The sequence below is a fragment of the Microcebus murinus genome, chromosome 5, assembly GCF_040939455.1.
Source record: "Microcebus murinus isolate Inina chromosome 5, M.murinus_Inina_mat1.0, whole genome shotgun sequence".
Taxonomy (NCBI): domain Eukaryota; kingdom Metazoa; phylum Chordata; class Mammalia; order Primates; family Cheirogaleidae; genus Microcebus; species Microcebus murinus.
The window spans coordinates 28,565,826-28,583,407 of NC_134108.1; the positions used below are offsets into that span (position 1 = coordinate 28,565,826).

At 39.9% G+C, this 17,582-nt stretch overlaps 1 long non-coding RNA gene across 1 annotated transcript; it reads left to right on the top strand.

The window, feature by feature from the left end:
• Positions 1–1,745: 1,745 nt before the first annotated feature.
• Positions 1,746–16,690, top strand: LOC105880552 (uncharacterized). Its single transcript, XR_012919276.1, has 3 exons — positions 1,746–10,637; positions 12,526–12,708; positions 12,815–16,690. It is a non-coding gene; the product is annotated as an uncharacterized LOC105880552 (long non-coding RNA).
• The last annotated feature ends 892 nt before the right edge of the window (positions 16,691–17,582 follow it).

Genomic DNA, 17,582 nt, shown 5'->3' on the forward strand with positions numbered 1-17,582 from the left:
GATAGAGGACACAGCACAAGTTTATTTTTGTTTTTTGATTTGCTTTTGTTCGGCAAAGATGTGTCTATTGCTAATGCAGATTGAGATATTTTGAGTTTGAATATTTTGTCACCATGCAATCCAAACTACCTTTGTCCCGCACTCCTTGGTATTCAGCTATTTACAGCGTCCTCTTGGCTTGTATTTGCACTGTGTATGCATCTCAAGGCTTCCTTGATTGGTTTTTCCATCTGCCATGGAATGTTGTGTACCTTCTTCAGGTCTCTTGGTTTTTAACATGAGTGACAAGCAATAGAGTTCACTAGTGCCAACTAAATAAAGCAAATAAGGCTCTTTCCTTGATTCAAATAGTGCACTGTAACTCATTCCCCTGGGTACAGTGTTCCAGGTGACTGTTTTGGGCCTTAGAAACTTCCAGATCCCTAACCAGGCATGAGAATTAGCAGACAAAAAGTAAACAGTCCAGTTTAGCACACCAGGAAACTTCTCTCAAGTCACAGATACATTCCTATTCGTGAGAGTTATGCACAAGTCAATAAAGATTAACTAAACAGTTGGAAATACAACTAAATAAAAACTGAGACTTTTAAAATCACTCAAGAATATGCACATGGTAAGCCATTTGGCAGGAAACTCCTGCATTTTTTTTTGCTCTATTTCTTAATACAGTTTCCTTAAAAATCAGCTTTGTTAGACAAATGGAGATCCTCTATTATTGGAAACTTGAGAACTTGAGCTGTGTTCATTATTTTGTTCTTAAACTCAAAGCCTTAATTCACACTACTGATGGAGAAGCTATTTTTTCTTATAGTATAAAATGTAAACATATAAAGGTGATATATATTAAACAAAAACATATTTCAAGAGTTTTTGAAACAGATGAAGTCAAATATTCTTTTGGTTTGTCAATTTATATTTAGATGTTAGTCTAAGAGTGTTTTGAAGTACAGACAATTGTTACTAGTGTTTAATTTTAGAGACCATTTATCCAATTTGTGGACCTAAGGGATCAATGAATTAAAAAAATTTTTTTTAAGTTCTTACTTTTTGTCCTGTTATTATTTATTTGTGTATTTTTTCAGGATGAGAATAGAAAAGTGAAACTCAAATTAATCAAGTTTGCTTCTTGAATGTAGCTCTAGTACAAAGTTAGACGGTGTTCAGGGGATTTACTCTATAAAGTGCAATAAAATTTCTAAAATATGTACATTTAGATTTATTTATGTAGGGCTCTTCCAATTACTATGTATATTTGAAAAACGGATTTAAATTATAGGAACCATACATATTTCAACGCTAGAATGTCTTTACTGGAGAGAAAGAAATATAGAGTATAAAATTTGATAATATACTTTATAAAGTCTATTTATTTAAAATCACCAAATGCTTTAGATATTTGTCTAAAAGCTCTTCTTTGTGGTTTCCAAAAGAAGAATTGAGCCAGTTGCCTGCTTTTCTGCTCACATAGGAAGGGTTCCTCTCTGGCACGATCAGTTGTCTTACTACTTCTTTTAAATATTAAATCTGAGAATTTAACAATTGCCAGAAGAAAGAAAATAAAACATTTTTTAGTCATAAAAGGCTTAAGGAGATTTTTTAAAAAAAGTTTTAGTATTTGAAGAGTTCATCTAAAAGTAGATTTCTAAAGTATTTCAGATGTGACTAATGCTCTTATGTCTGTTTGTTAGTTTTGAATAATCTCATTTTCAATTCTTTTAAACTTGAAATGTTAGTACAAACTATAATAATGTTTAGTATTATTTACTTATTTAGTATTGATTGAAAACTGTATTGTTATTTTTAATTGATCATTTTGGGTTTTTTCCCCTCAGTTGAGGCTACTAGGTGGAACCAATCCTAAACAAATTGTTGACAAGTGGAATTTTCCCTCAAAGGTTCATCCTCCCCTTCTCACCATGGCCAGAGACCTCATGTAGTTCCTTAAATAAATAAGGTTCCCCACTGAAAAGCCTCCTTCCCATGTTCTGAAGTTTTCTTTCATTCTCCCTGTTAAAGCTTTTTTTTTTTTTGTCTTTCTTCTTAGTCTTGAACTCTATCATTAAAGCCTTAATGGACAATATTCCTTGATATTAATAATAAGTTCTACTTTCCAGGTAACATTCTTTCTATACTGCCAGACCAAAAGAATTCTAAGGAAAAGAAATTAGGGATGCTTTTTCTCAAGGGGAGCCTTTTCATTATTGCCCTAAATCATACACTTCGGATGTGCTTGCTTGGTTTGGTACTGTGTTTCCATAATAATCCCACAGTGCATTTTCTGGGTCACGGCTTGAAGCCATACAGGAGTGCAGGCTTTATAGGCCCTGTCACACTCTGGGGCAGTGGCTCTCAATGGAGGATGACGTCTCTTGCCCTCCTCCACCCCAGAGATATTTGGCAATGTCTGTAAACATTTTTGGTTGTCACAAGTGGGGAGTGCTACTGTCATCTAGTGGATAGAGACCAGGGATGCCGCTCAGCTTTGTGTAAGGCAACAAGCAGCTTCCTACAACAGGGACTTCTCAGCCCAAATGTGAGTAGTGCTAAGATTCAGAAACCCTGCTCTAGGGTAATACCAACCTAGAATGCAGGTAAGTAATCTGGCCAAAAGGCTCTCCTTTTACTCTGGAGTCAGAAGTGAAGTGAATTTTGATTTTCTACCAAGAGTGGTACAGCTATTTATAAAATGGCCTACTACATTTTTTTTTTTTTTTTTGCTTTGGCAGAGATAAAGAATTAAACTATGTACACTTTTAAATTTGGATTTAAATTAAGCACTCTGTAATAAATAGGTAACTTTTGAGTTTTGCCTTGATCATTAATATTGTAGTTTTAGAAATAACACTTTTAGTGCAATTTTTCCACTTTTATTTCTTTTTATTTTCTCTAGTTTGAGAATAACCTAGCAAGCTTCTTGGGTCTCTGTGAATGCACAACATTTACTAATGCTTACTATATTTTTATGCATATCTTAATTATATCTTTCTATGTTTGAGTTCCTCAACACTTTCCACAGTTTGTCATTCATTAATTTATTCATTAAATCAATGTGTTTATTGAATGTTGATTGATCCAGACATGGTCCTATATGTTAAAGCTACAATAAGGAAAAAAAATGGACAAAAGGCCGTGCAGTCAAGGAGTGCATATTCTAGTAGAATGAAAAAGACAATAAACAAAAATGTACCAGAAAATTACATAGCTACAAACGCTATGGAAGCAAGGAAGAGAAGAGGGATTGTCAAGGTCAGGGGCAGGGGTGAAATATTAAGTTGGTTGGCAGGGAAACATTCATTGAAAAGGTAACGTTCTAGCAAACACATGAAGAAGATGAGAGAGTGAGCCATGCTGGTCTCTGGGAAAAGTGCATTCCGGGAAGAGGAAACTACAAGTGCAAAGGTCTTGAGGCTGAAATGTGCTTGGTTCATTTGAAGGGAGCAGAGCAGTCCACGTGGCTGGAAGAGAGTGAGTTAGAGATGAGAAAGAGGCAAGAGAGTCAGGGAGGTGAGAGGTGAGAGGGTGGCGTCAGAGGTTACAAGGCTGTTGGAAAGATGTTGGCTTTCACTCTGAGTGAGACGGGGAACCATTCCAGAGTTTTCAAGAGAAGCATGACAGGATCTGACTTGTGTTTTAAAATGGTCATTTTTGGACACTACCAACAGAATCGTCTAGCAGGGCCAGGGGAGAAACAGGGAGACCAGATAGGAATCTGCAGATGGGGTCTGGGCCAGGGTGCTCACATGGAGAAGTGGTCAGATCTATTGATGGACCGGATTTAAGATAGAGAGCAGAGCCCAGCATGGTAGATGGTTTTAAATATTTTAGTTTCCCTCCACGTAGAGTCCCTTCCTGTGAGAGGACAATACACCTCTGCCCTATTGAAAATGGGAGGCCACGCGACTTGCTTAAGCAATAAAATGTGGTCAGAAGCTTTAAGAGGCAGCACTTGGTTTGTGTGTCCTTTTTCCTTCTGCCACAAAGCTAGAGATATTACAGATACAGGATGCTCTGTCGGCCTTGTTCCTGGAGTAAAACTGATGTGGGTGACATGCAGAGGATATGTAGGGAGAAAGAAACTTTGTTATGGGAAGTTGGTAGGATGTTCAGGTTGTTTATTACTGCAGCAGAACCCAGCTTAGCCTAACTAATACAGGTGTGGTTGGCATTACCCGAGATGGAGATGTCTGCTAGAAGAGCAGGCTTGGATGTGTATGGAGAGTCCGGGAGTTCAGCTTAGAAACATGAGACTTGAGAGTCTATTAGACATCCAAGTGCAGCTGTCAAGTAGCTAGGTGGATATAAAGGGCTGGAGTTGGAAGAAAAGATCTAGGGTAAAGATATACACTTGGGAGTCATCACTCTGAGATTGAACAAAACTACTAAGGGAGTGAGTAGATGTATCCCAAGCCTAGGAACTGAGCTCTGGAGTATTCCAGCAAGTAACAGATGAGACTGGGAAGGAGCAGGCAGTGAGTCAGGAGGGAGACTAGGAGAGTGTGCTGTCCTGGAAGCTGAGGGAACAAAGTATCTCAGGGATGAGCATCTGTGTCATGTGCTACTGATAAATCAAGTGAGGTCAGGACTGAGAACTGACCTTGGGATGTAGCAGTGCTGAAGTCCTGATGACCTTGACAAGAGCAGGTTAGGTGGAGTGGTCTGTAGGAAAGCCTAGAAGAAACGGTTTCAAGAGAGAATGGTAGGATAAGAGTGAGAAAAGTGTAGATAACTCTTTCAAGGAGTGTTCCTGTAATGGAGAGCAGAGAAGTGATAGCTGAGCAGGGAAATGGGGTTGAAAAGTTGTGGGATTTTTTTGTTTTGTTTTTTGGTGGATGGGTAATATGGGCGAAATGAAAGTTTGCTAATGGAATGATCAAAGATGGAGGAAAACAACTGATGAGGCAGAACAGAGAGGGGAGAACTGCTGGAGAGATGTTGTTTAATAGGCCAGCAGAGATAGGATGTGGTACCCAAATGGAGATGTTGGTCTTTGACAGGACCACATGCAGTTCATTTACAGGAAAAGCATACGGGGAAATAGCATTAATATGCGGATATAGATGCAGGTACACAAGGGTAGGGTGAGAACTTGTGGAACTTCTGATTGCTTTTTTTTTGTTGTTGTTTTGTTTTTTTTCCCCATTAAAACTGAGGTCATCCACTGAGAGTGAGGATGGGGAAAGAGGTGCTGGAGATTTGACATAGTTGTGTATTTTTCTCCATCCATGTTCAACTGGATATGAGATAGGGGTGGAGTGATGGAAAGATGCATTTAGGCATGGTTAGAGATTTTCCTAGCAAATCCAACAAGGCAAAGGTGGATGGAGTGTTTGAGAGTATATTCAGAGGAGTAATTACAATGTCCAGACATGGATTGTTTTTTAGCTGGGTAAAGAGAGATGTGAGGACCTGAGGACACCGAGAAGCAGTGGAAAGGTGGTACTGTGATTGGATTGGGGATGTCAGTAGTAGAAGGAATAAACTGCAAAACCAGAAGCTGTTAACCAGAGAATGGGCTGCTTTAAATTGAGATTCTAGAAAGGCTGCAATAATCGGCAATGGCCAGGTCTAGGGTGTACCTATGGAAATGAGAGGGCTGTAGGACAGGAGCTTGGAAGTTTTTGACTCTGAAGTTGCTCTAGTTAACTCAAATTCTTTTCTTAAGCATTTCTTCTTATTGAAACTCCTCAATTAAACTCACATATAGTGGCTTTCAAATTATCATAGCAGATCTCACAATTTAGTTAGATTAATGATTGAAGCATAATGAGGAATCACCTTGGCTTACATTAGATTTATATAAAATGAAAATTTACAAAGTCATATTGAAAAAGGAAGGAGTTTGTTGGGCATTACTTCAATAATTAGGATGTGTTCATATCAAAGATGACCTAGTCATTGCTTAAAATCCCTGAATATATTAGATGATTAAAAATTGGTTATTTGTTCAATATTTGGACTAATACTCTCTTTATAAATTATTACCTTGGAAATCACCACCTCACCATTGTCTATTGAATTATTGATATTCTTAAGATATTGGTTAATATTGTTGTAGTCACTAATGTTGTTATTGTGCTGTGGAAATCAGAGAGATACTTAATTATCAAAAAATGTGAATGTGTTGTTTATCTCAAACATTGGAGAAAGTCCTGTTTTATACTTGACAAATCATAGAAATATAAGTTAACTTTGAAACATCAGGGCTGCAAGTCAATTTGGAATGCTTAGAAAAAGCTTGTCATAATCATTGAATTTATCTGAAAAAATGATCACAAATAAAGTGTGAGATTAAAAATAAGCCTTGTGCTAAGCAGAAAATATGGTTAACAATCCTAACCTAACTGATTTTATGTCAATCTTTTAAATTGACATTTAATTCATATAAATCTCATACAATCCCAAATTTTGGATTAGTTTTTATCAAATGATTTTCAATTAATGCAAATCCATATATATTTATAATTTATAGTTTATGTCATATAAATTTGATTTTATGCACCGATTTTGAGGTTACTGTAGGTCCCTGTGGCAGAAAATATTATTTATCTCCCACTTACCCGTCTCCCCTTCTTTAACACAGATGCTTGATTTTGTCTTACCACTTTACAGCTTAAATATTACACTTTTCAAGCTCAATTGCAGCCAGGTGAGTCATGTGACTGGGTTGGGAAATTGTAGGTTGGGAAATTGTAGGTTCTTCCTAGAAGTTTTCTTTAAAGGGAATGTGCATGCTCTTTCTTTGTCCCTCTTTATAATGTCCTAGAACTCATGTGTGATGTCTAGAGCTCTAGCAGCCACATAAGATGATAAGATGAAGGCCACTGCCAGCTCTAGCATTGGCAAAGAAGAACTGGAAGGTGCCTGGGTCGCTGAAGAGGGTATGTAGCCACTCTGTGAGCCTGGACTGCTTACTTTCTGTTTTCTTGACAGAATAAAATCTTGTTTGTGTAAATCATTATTTTCCAGGCATCTCTCTCTCTCTCTCTTTTTGAGACAAACTCTTCCTCTGTTGCCTGGGCAGGCTAGCCTGCCGTGGTGTCAGCCTAGCTCACAGCAACCTCGAACTCCTGGGCTCAAGCAGTCCTCCTGCCTCAGCCTCCCGAGTAGCTGGGACTACAGGCATGCACCCTGACACCCGGCTAATATTTTTCTATTTTTAGTAGAGACAGTGTCTGGCTGTTACTCAGGCTGGTCTTGAACTCCTGATCTCAATTAATCCTCCCGCCTGGGCCTCCCAAAGTGCCATGATTACAGGTATGCGCCACCACGCCTGGTCTTCCAGGTATCTCTTAATTGCAACAAAATTCAATTCCTAATAAAGTAAGAATCATTCATTTTCATCTCACCTATATATCTTCCTAAGAAATTTTTCTTTATTGACTACTCTTCTGATGCCTCGTTTCTCCATAACTTCCAAGGAAGAAAAAGGTTGTGAGGACCATTGTTTTCATTCACAAGGTTTCTAGCCATCTGTCTTGGTCTTCCACATCTATGACAGCAGTCTGATCTCATGTTATGAAGCAGCAGCTCAAACACTAGGTCTAAATGAGGGGCTGGGGGTGGGGGAGTCGTAGAATCAGTTTGGGGAGTTTTTCCAAAGTGCACATCCCTAGCTCCATTATCTCTGCAGAGATTCTGATATTCTCCTATCCACTCCTATTTGAGAATAACTTATCTATAGCACATCCGCAAATTTTTACTTGCTTCCAACTGGCAAAATTTAAACTAATAGTTAAAAACTAATTAGGAATTTTGCTAAGTGAAAAACTGTCTAGAGAGCTAGAAGGTGGTAGAAAAGAGGTATTATGTTTTTCATATTTTGAAACCAGTGTAGAGTCTCATCTTTTTCTTTAAACGTATTTTTAAATTTTTTTTTCTATGACCGTGTTTGAAAATATTTAAATGTATTTTGAATCTTAATTTGAAAAGTCAAGTCATATATCCATATGCAACTATATATATTTTTTCCCACTAGGCTCTTCCTAGAATTTCTACTTCAGAAATATGGGGGGGGGGTGTGGGAGGGGAGATAATATGCCAGTGTTTTTCTGTCCGGCCACTCTTTTTCTTTTTATTATCAAACTCTCAGTAATATTTATTAAACACTGTGGCATACGTGTGTGCTAGGCACTATTTGCGCTTGCCAACGGCAAAACACACAATTATCTCCTGTTTCCATCGAAAGCTCTTCCAGTTCTCTGTGGGAGGAACCAGTGTATTCTTTTTCACTCTCTTGGTGGGTGGCCTGTTGATTTGGGCAGACACTGCTCAGCATGTACTCATTGGGCTAAGCTGTAATTAGACCAAGACTGTGGCATTTCTTGCTTTGTCTACAGCAAGACGTGGTGATAGAAGAGACAAAGACCCAATCGTATATACCTGATATATGTGATGTGCAAAAGTCGTTTGTTGGGGACAGGAAAACTCTTTATAACTAAAAACCATCCAAACACAAAACAAAACAAAAACCAAAAAGAGATCAGGAATATGTAAAACAAGGACATGACCGTAGCCAGCTTAGCAGCAGCACTGCAGATTTTAAAATTGGAAAAGAAATCATATGCTGCCTTGTATGATTAGTTCCCCAACCACAGAAGAAACTCTTTGAGGTCAGGATGCAAACATTATCTTGTTTGTATCCAGAGCGTTGCTGAACATGGTGCCTTGTGCAAAGCATATGCTCACGGAGTCTGTATTATTGACTAACTTGAAAAAATAAGTAGAAACATTGTGCTTGGGTGATACTGAAAGTTAATTTCAGTTTAATTTCAAGTATGCCTTTGATTTTTAAAAAAAATTCTTACTTGTGCAACCTACATTCAATTGTACACAGTCTTACATTCTTTGTTAGTTAATATAAGTTCTTTGAAGTCAGGGATTTATTACTATTGTGTTCAGTGTAGGCTCTTAATAAATACTGAATGAATTAAACAAATAAAAGGAAAAAAACCTCAGCATTTTTCTATAGATTTGACATTTTTCCCCATTGATCAAGACTCAACCTTCTGTACTGGGCTTGAGAGAGTAACTGTGGGTGTGAGCCACCTGCCTAGGTCCCCGCCCTCCTCTGCTTCAGTGTGACTCCAGCCAGGCAAATGCCCGCACTTCACTTTCCATTCTTCCTGGCTTTGAGTGAAGGTGACTTGTGTCACATCTGGGCTGGCTGAGGCTTTTCATAAATGCAAGGGTGGGGTTTTCTACACTATGCTGCAGCTTCTGCCAACTGGATACAGATGAGGATGCAGCCTTAGAGGACAGCAGACCCACACAGTGGACTGGGGAGAGAGGCCCACCAGTGTGAGTACCAGCCCTCTGCTGCTATGTATGTGAGAAATTAATCTCTATTGCTTTCAACTCATTAAAATGTTCTGGCATATTTGTTACGGCCATTTAGCCTAACCAGTACAGTTTTTAATTATTTAATGATTAAAAATTAATTTTTCAACCATCAAAATAATAAGAAATACTTAAAGTCAAAACATGTATTCTAGGTACTACACAAGTATGAAAAGGAGCTGATATGATGACCACTTTCAAAGGAGGGAAGCATGTTAGAGAAATGAGATTTGGGGGCAAACGCACAGGGCAGAGAATGTATCTTAAATAAAGATCTGGATTTCTGGTGTCTTAAAATGATCTGAGTTCTAGTCCTGATTTTGCTGCTCAAGTATCTATCTATGTGATCTCAGGAGCCTGGACTATATAGTTTTCTCATCAGATGAAGGAGATTAGGCTCCTACTTCTGAAGAGGCTGAATTTAGGGAAGGGATCCCATTTTTGAGACAAGTTGCTGTAGCTTTTCCACCAATTTCAGAATGTAAGTGGTTTTTAATTATCTTTGTTCTGTCATAGCTTGCTTCTTTTGCTATATTCTTTGTAAATTCATGCTTTGTAAATTCTAGGTAGAATTTCATTAGATTTTTCTCAAGACAAAATTACTTAGCTTTCTTTCAGCCTCCTGCTTTAGTATATTATTTTTCAAGGTACAAATTAATAGTGCCTGGAATAAATGTATTGATTTGTACATTTAATAGTATGCTAAATTAATCCATTTATTTTATCCAGTAGCATACTGAATAAATTTAATAATATCTAGTATGATATTGAATAAATGTATTTTCCCCATGTCTGGGTCTAGGTCATAATGAATGAGTTGGATTATTTGCTAAGATTCTTTTCTAAAACCTGAGATGTAGTCTGACAGGAGGAAGTTTGTCCAAGTGTTCTGAAGTTAAGCCTTAGGCAAAGGAGAAGTGGACAGACTGGTCAGCTCCAAGACTTCCACAGGCTGGGAGTCTTTGCTTTCATAGGATAATTCCTTTTTACCCAGTATGTAGCAACAATTTTTGGACGACTTCACGCTCAGTTTTTCGCTCTGCAACCATCCTGTTCCACTGTACCATGCTGTAAGTGTGGTTCTAGGAAGTACCCTTGTGGCAATGTGTACAGCTAGCGTTACAGCTCTTGTTACAGCTCTTATTTGTTTGACCAGGGAAAGAACTGAGCAGCACACGAAGAGTCAGAGAACAGCCTTTATTCTTCGACAGCAGGCTCGGCACACCTAGTATTACAGCACTCTTCGCATCTTCTGATCTTCTCCTGCTTCCACCCCTTCTGCTCCTGCTTTTATACCCTTGGTAGGGCTCAAAAAGCGTCCAATCAACTATAAGCTTTAACATCCAATCAACATCAAGCTTTAACATCCAATCACCAACAAGCTTTAACATCCAATCAAAAACAGTGGGATTCAAAAATTACCCAATCAGGATCATGCAAGCAGCGTGGCCGGAGACAGGCAGCAGCACTTGGGCCTGGGGTCCCGGCACCACCCGGGGTTCCCTGGCGGCTGTCTGCCCGGGGCGGCCCCAGCAGCGTGCCCTCCAACTGGCCACACACAGTGCTGGCCTGGAGATGCAGAGCAATGGGGAGGCAGCAAGCAACCGCCTCCTGGCGCCTGGCATTTTCCGCATCACCTTGATTTTAGGGCCCCAGCCCAGGCAAATCTTTATTTCCCACTTGTGGGTAGACATGGACAAGGTCCTTCAGACTGAGTGTGCAGTGCCGCACTTGTCCAGTAGGGGCGCAGGACATGCTTTGTTTGGTTTAACCTGAATTCTCTTTGGGTCAAGGGTTCAGATTGTGTAATAAGTTATATCCATCATATATGCAATCACTTCTTAAGTGCACTTTTATTTTATTTTAAATCCTACTTATTTTAAATCCTCATAACACTTTTACATTAGTTAGCAGATTTCATATAAACAAAATAGTACTTGGGGCTGTGAGTTTTTAATGATGAAGCAAAACATTTGATTTAAAATATAGACCCTTTGGAATAAGACTCCTAATTCTTAAGAGCTGGAGTCATCCTTGCCTTAGAATTTGTTGTTTCCCTGACCAACTGTTTGATCTGAGTCTGCCAGCCCCCATCCACTCTATTTTTCAAAAGAGTATTTGTATTTCATATGTCAAAGGAAGCATTTTCCTTTCTCTTTCCATTTGCAGCTGAGAGGAAAGTCCTGACATTGCAACGATGTTACCTATTATACAAGCAGCGTCTGCAGGTCCTTTCTTTCTTTCTCACTGCCAACTCATTTAATGTGGATATAATGGGGTGCACAGGTATCCAAGGCTCATTAAATACACAGTAAAATGTTGGGAAGGAGAAAAAAAGGTCAAAATCCACGTGAAAACCTCCAAGAGAAGCAAAAGGCAAAAAGGTCAAGGTTTCCTTGTGTGTGTTTAAAATGTTTTTAAATGAAAGAAGACACTGTTTTTATGTTCTGTGTGTTCAAGTGTTAACAGGATGAGAAACACTTTTTGTTCACATTCCCTTGTAACCTTGAACTGAGAATGTTGATGTTCTGGTCTTTCTTTTTCATTGCGTCCCACAAAAAGGTTATTCCAAATTCACTTGGCAATATTCAGACAAGCTATTTCCTAATCCTCAAAATAACTTTTGAGTGCTTCCCAAAGGTCTTAAAATACGTTCATGAACTGTATATATACTTCATTTACTAAACTTTTGGATTGAAAATCCTTAAAGGAAAAATGAAACTTGAAGAGCAAAGATTTTTAAATATTGTAAATCTAGATGAGCAGGAAAGCACATTAAATGATCTTTTCTCTAACAAATAGAAAGTAGCTTAAATTTATATACTCAGAAAAGAACCTTGCCAATATCAAGAGGGTTAAATATTTGTTGTTCCTCTTGTGATTCATACTAATTTATTGATTTTTTCAACCACAGAATATTTTTTTTATTTGAAATAAAATTACTTATCGAGTAGCCAAGAAGTAATATTATGAAGTCATTCAAAATGGAAAGCCCTTTCCCAAGGATTCCACACGGTGCGGATGTTCGCTTAAGGAAGCACATTCTATTTTCTGAGATTCTAAATTCATTCATTTGTTTGTTCACCAAATACTTGTTGGGTACCAGGTGACGCTGTGCTAGTTCTGGGAATACAACCGTGGGGGAAGCAGACATTAATGGGATAATTACACATAACTATATAATCACAGATTGGGATCCATACGATGAGGGGAAAACATAGGACGCCGTGAGAGACCTGACTGAAGCTGAAGAAGTTCTGCGATGTGAGCGATGACTGGGAATCCACCAGGAACAGAGCGAGCCAGGACAGCATGTGCGCTGGTCCCGGATGAGACGAAGCACAGCACGTGTGAGCACCTGAAGCAAGACAGGTGTGTCCGGGGCACAGGAGGGGAGGGAGGACATATCCCTCGAGTTTAGCCAGGTCTGGATCTTGCTGGATATAAAGCCTTGTTAACCATTTTGACTTTTTCCTAGAACTTTAGGAGGCCGAGGCAGGAGGATCGCTTGAGGCCAGGAGTTCAAGACCAGCGTGGGCAACATAGCAAGACTCTTGTCTCTAAAAAAAAAAAAATTTAAAAATTAGCCGGGTGTAGTGGCACATGCTTGTAGTCTGAGCTACTTGGGAGTCTGAGTTATGATCCTGCCACTGCATTCCAGCCTGGGTGATAAAGCGAGACCTTGTCTCAAATTTTTTTTTTTTTATTTTTTTTTTATGATAAGCCAAAGTAGGTTTTTGAAGTATTTTAAGAAAAGAGGTGACAAGACTATATGGACATTTAAAAGAAATCACTCTTGCTGTATTGTGGAGGATAAATTAGAGAGGGAGATAAGTATAGATCAAGGAAGGCCAGACAGGGCAATATTAAAATGGTGGGGAAGAATTGATAATAGTAGTGGTGGGAGGGGAGAGAGAGAGAGACAGGGAGAGAGAGAGAGAGAGAAGTAGAGAGTTCTTACCGGGTGAACCTTAGATGCATGGGGCAAAGCCTAAGTTGATGAGGCATGCATCTTCCCCAGTGCTGAGGGGTAGGTGGCATTTATGTGACACCAGCAGAGGTGGCTGCTGAAAAAGGTAGACAAGTAATAGGCCATCATGTGGTAAAAGTTTCAATCAGAGACAGGAAAGCCAAAGTTATGGCAAGATCGTGGCCACGCTCAGGCCGGCAGCAACAGCTGGGAGCTCTCTTGGGAAGGCTTGTTGAATGAAGCAACAAAGTTTGACACTCAGTGCTGATTATATATGGGGTGGCTGCTGATTCCCAGGCAGCTCTACTCATTCCCCAAAGTAACCGAAGAAAGCTAAAACTGCCAAGCCACCTGACTTACCTTTGTGGCAGTTAGATATGTTCTGGAAAGATCTCTCTCTCTCTTTCTAAGCTGCAACACAATACCAAGCTTCTTTCTCTTTCTCCCACTAAATGGAAGTTGGTGTTCTAGACAGGCTTTGGAATGAGGAGTCAGGAGATCTGGGGCTAAATGCTAGCTTTGGACTTTCTTGGTGGTGTAAATTTTAGAGGCACGGTAAAATGTGATTAATAAAATCTACAACCTTATTCCTCAGCTACAAGTGCAAGAAGAAAAGGAAAGAAGGAAAAAAGTGTCTACAACCTTATAAGGTTGTTGTGGAGATTAGGTAACAAGTACTTTGCAAATGTAGTTTTTCTTTTTGAGATCACCTTTTTCACACCCAAAGCTTCAGCTAAACCTTTATTTGACAAAGGTTGCATGCTTGTTAGGTGCTAGACACCATGGAAGGTGATGAAGATGAAGTGGAGAAGACCAACATATTCTCTGTCCTCAGAGACTTTTTACTTCAAAGAGAGGACAGCTATGTCTACCCTGTGGCAGACACGGCTAGTGGTTTGCCAAAAATCCAAGACTTTTTTTTTTCTTGGACACATGGTAGGGTACATTTCCTAGCCTCCGTGCAGTCACGTGTCACCATGGGACTCTTTAATGAAATGTGAGCAGAAGTGATATGTGTGTGATTTCTGGCCCAAAAATTTTAAAGACATGGCTCTTTTCCTGGGTGAATGCAGATGGTAATGAAAGATCCCAGGAAAAAGGTAAAGCCAATAGATGGAAAGTTCCTAGATCCCTGATTTATCATTTGGAAGCGAGCCTTTTCCTGCTCAGGAAGACTGGCCTTGGACTGTTTCATGAACACCAATAACAGAAATAACTTCTATTGCGTTTGAGTCACTAGACATTTTTGTGTTTATTTGTCACAGCAGTTAGCTACTGTATACGCCTCCACAGTCCCAATCTTCTTGCTCTGCTGGAATCAATGACCTGCAAGACATTTCTCTTTTGGTGTCCAGAGACACCTCAATCTCAAAATGTTTAAAATAGAACTTAAAATCTCACCTCCAAAACATTTTTCTGACTGACCTCTTCCTAATAATGATATCACGTTGCAGCAGCTACCCAGGCTCTAGACAGACGAATCAGTTCCACTCCTCCTCATTTCTGCACCTCTTCCTCTGTAATCTGTCTGGAATTTGACCCTTCCTTTCCATCCCTCTTGTACCATCAAAACCACTAAAAAAGGTATCTAACTCCAGGGGCAAAGGAGCTAAAAATCAAGTCATACACCCTGGCACAGTGTTGTGTCTGCCTGGAAGAAGGGGAAATTTTGGTAATTTGCATGAAGATGGCGAGGAAGTGCTTCCTTTCTAATTTATTACAAGCCACTTGAGGACCAGAGAAAGCTTGTGGCTGACACACTCGTCAAGCCTCTAGTACTTCACGCCTGGGCAATGGTGAGCACTCTCCAATGTATAACGTTCCCACCAGCCTCCCTCACTTTGAGTGTATCTTGCCAACCCCTGTTTAGTAATCTTCTGAAAGCACTGATGTTGCTACTTCCTGCTTAGGTTCAGCGGCTCAAAGTGAACTCTGTAGCCTTGTATTCAAAGCTTACTGGAATCTAAGCCTCATCTCACTTCTCCAACCATTTCTTCTATTTTTCTTACCTATGTTTTTCAACGCAAACGATATTGGCCTTTTGGAAGAGAACATCATTTGCTTAACCATAATGCCCCAAGAATTATAGATCATTTAGCCACACTTAGCCCATCACTGAATGCCAGAGAACCCTTGGATATCATAACAATAGACATGTCCACAAATTTTGGGCAGGGGGCAGAGGCCTGCCCCTAGTTGGGAATGCTTATGACTATACCACCAACAAAAAACAGCATGTGCTTATTGAGTCTGTACCACTTTGTTGTTTTCTCATTTAACCCATGCAACAACTGTCTGAGCTAGGAGTTATTTTTGTGACTTTGGATACTGACTCGAAAAACGTTGGGCACCAGGACGCGGCCACTTGCCAATCCCTGTTGCTCCGCATCCCCGCGGGCGGGCGCTGTGTGGGGCCAGTTGGAGGGCACACTGCCGCTGGGGCTGCGTGAAGGAATGCCGCTGGGCCTGCGTGCTGCCGCCTGCTTTCACCGCGTGATCCTGATTGGGTAATTTTTGAATCCCACTGTTGCTGATTGGATGTTAAAGCTTGTAATTCATTGGGGGCTTTTTGAGCCCTACCAAAGGTATAAAAGCAGGAGGAGAACAAGGAAGTGGGGGGGGGTGAGAAGATCAGAAAACGAGAAGAGAGCTGCAACACTTGCTGTGCTGAACCTGCTGGCTGAATAAATGCTGTTCTACGACTCTTCGCGTGCCCTGCGTGCCACTCATTTCTTTCCCTGTTCAAGAGCTGTAGCACTAGCTGTACACTTGCCATAACAATACAAGAAAACCTGGGCTCAGGGAAGTGAAAAGACTTCCTAAGAGAACATAGCTATAGAGAGAAAGAGAGCTGGCTCACAATGTATGCTTGTGTACTTCATGCAAACTGGGCTTTAATGCTTTGTTCCAGACAGAATCTCCTCATCCTGCTTATTCTGCATACAATACCCCTAATTTCTTTCCATGAAATCCTTACCCTTTCCTTAAGCATGAATTTAGACACCATTCCTGTCAGGAAACTTCCCTGACCACATTAACCAGGGATCCTTTACAGACTCCGTGATACTTTCTCTTGCTGATCAGGCATTTTCACAGCCTGCTTTGGATCATCGTCTGTGCACCCTCCCTCTCTCCCATGTTGGAGCATATGCTCCCTGGGGCAAGAACTTACTCATTTTATGATTGCTCATAATTTCTAGCACAATCCCTTACATGCACCAAATGTGCTAACTATACATGAAAAGGAAGAAAGGAAGCCCAATGATATGGTGCAGTGGAAATAACATGGATTGTAGAGTTATTTCCACATCCTAGCTATATCACTTGCAGCTGTTGACCTTGTACATACAGCGTAGTCTCTCTGAGCTTCAGTTTATTTGTCATAAAAATGGTGCTGATAATATTGACTCCATTGGGTTGACATGAGGAGTAAGAAAGAACATATAAAATATTGAGCAAGTTGTAGGCACAACTAATGGCAGCTCCTAGAAGTAATAATGAAAACAGTTAAATATCAGGCCTTTAAAAAAACCAGCACAGATATTTCTCAATGCTGACTTAGGCACTTGCCTGAAAGTCCAAGACTGCGTTATCTCTTTATGGGCATGCCTGGGGCTGGTGTCCATTAAGTAGTTTTGCTTTGAACTCTCACTTTCCTCACACTATTCAGGTTGGTTCTGAGCCTGGGAAAACATGGACCTATAGGACAGGCTTTCCCTAACACTCCCTGGTAAGCCCTTCTATAAACCCGGCTGTCCAAACATAGGGAAGATTGGAGGAAAAGAGAAGGGCTCTCATTTTAATGCTCACTCATAGCAATTTCACTAGGCCTTTGGACATCCAACTGTAACTCTGCAAAATTGTGATTTTAATCAAACCAACCATCTATCTGTATACCCACTTATCCATCCTTTCTTCCTTCCATCTATCCATCCATCCATCCATCCATCCATCCATCCATCCATCCATCCATCCATGCATAGGCCACTTGACATTTAAGTGCCACCTATGAATCTATATTATGCTAGGAACTGTAGCTATAATAGTAAGAAGACGTAGTTTGTCTCTTCATGAACATCACAGTCAAGAGGCCAGAGAGGGATGTAACATGTAAAGCAAACACAGTTACCAAGTCAATTATAGAAGCATGTATTAAATTCAAACTGTTCTTGGATTTTTGGGCCTCCAAGAGAATTGAGGACTATTTATAGTCTTAAACAGAGCTGATAGAAGAGAGCTTGCCCTATCTAATAAAATGAAAACAAAATAGGACCAC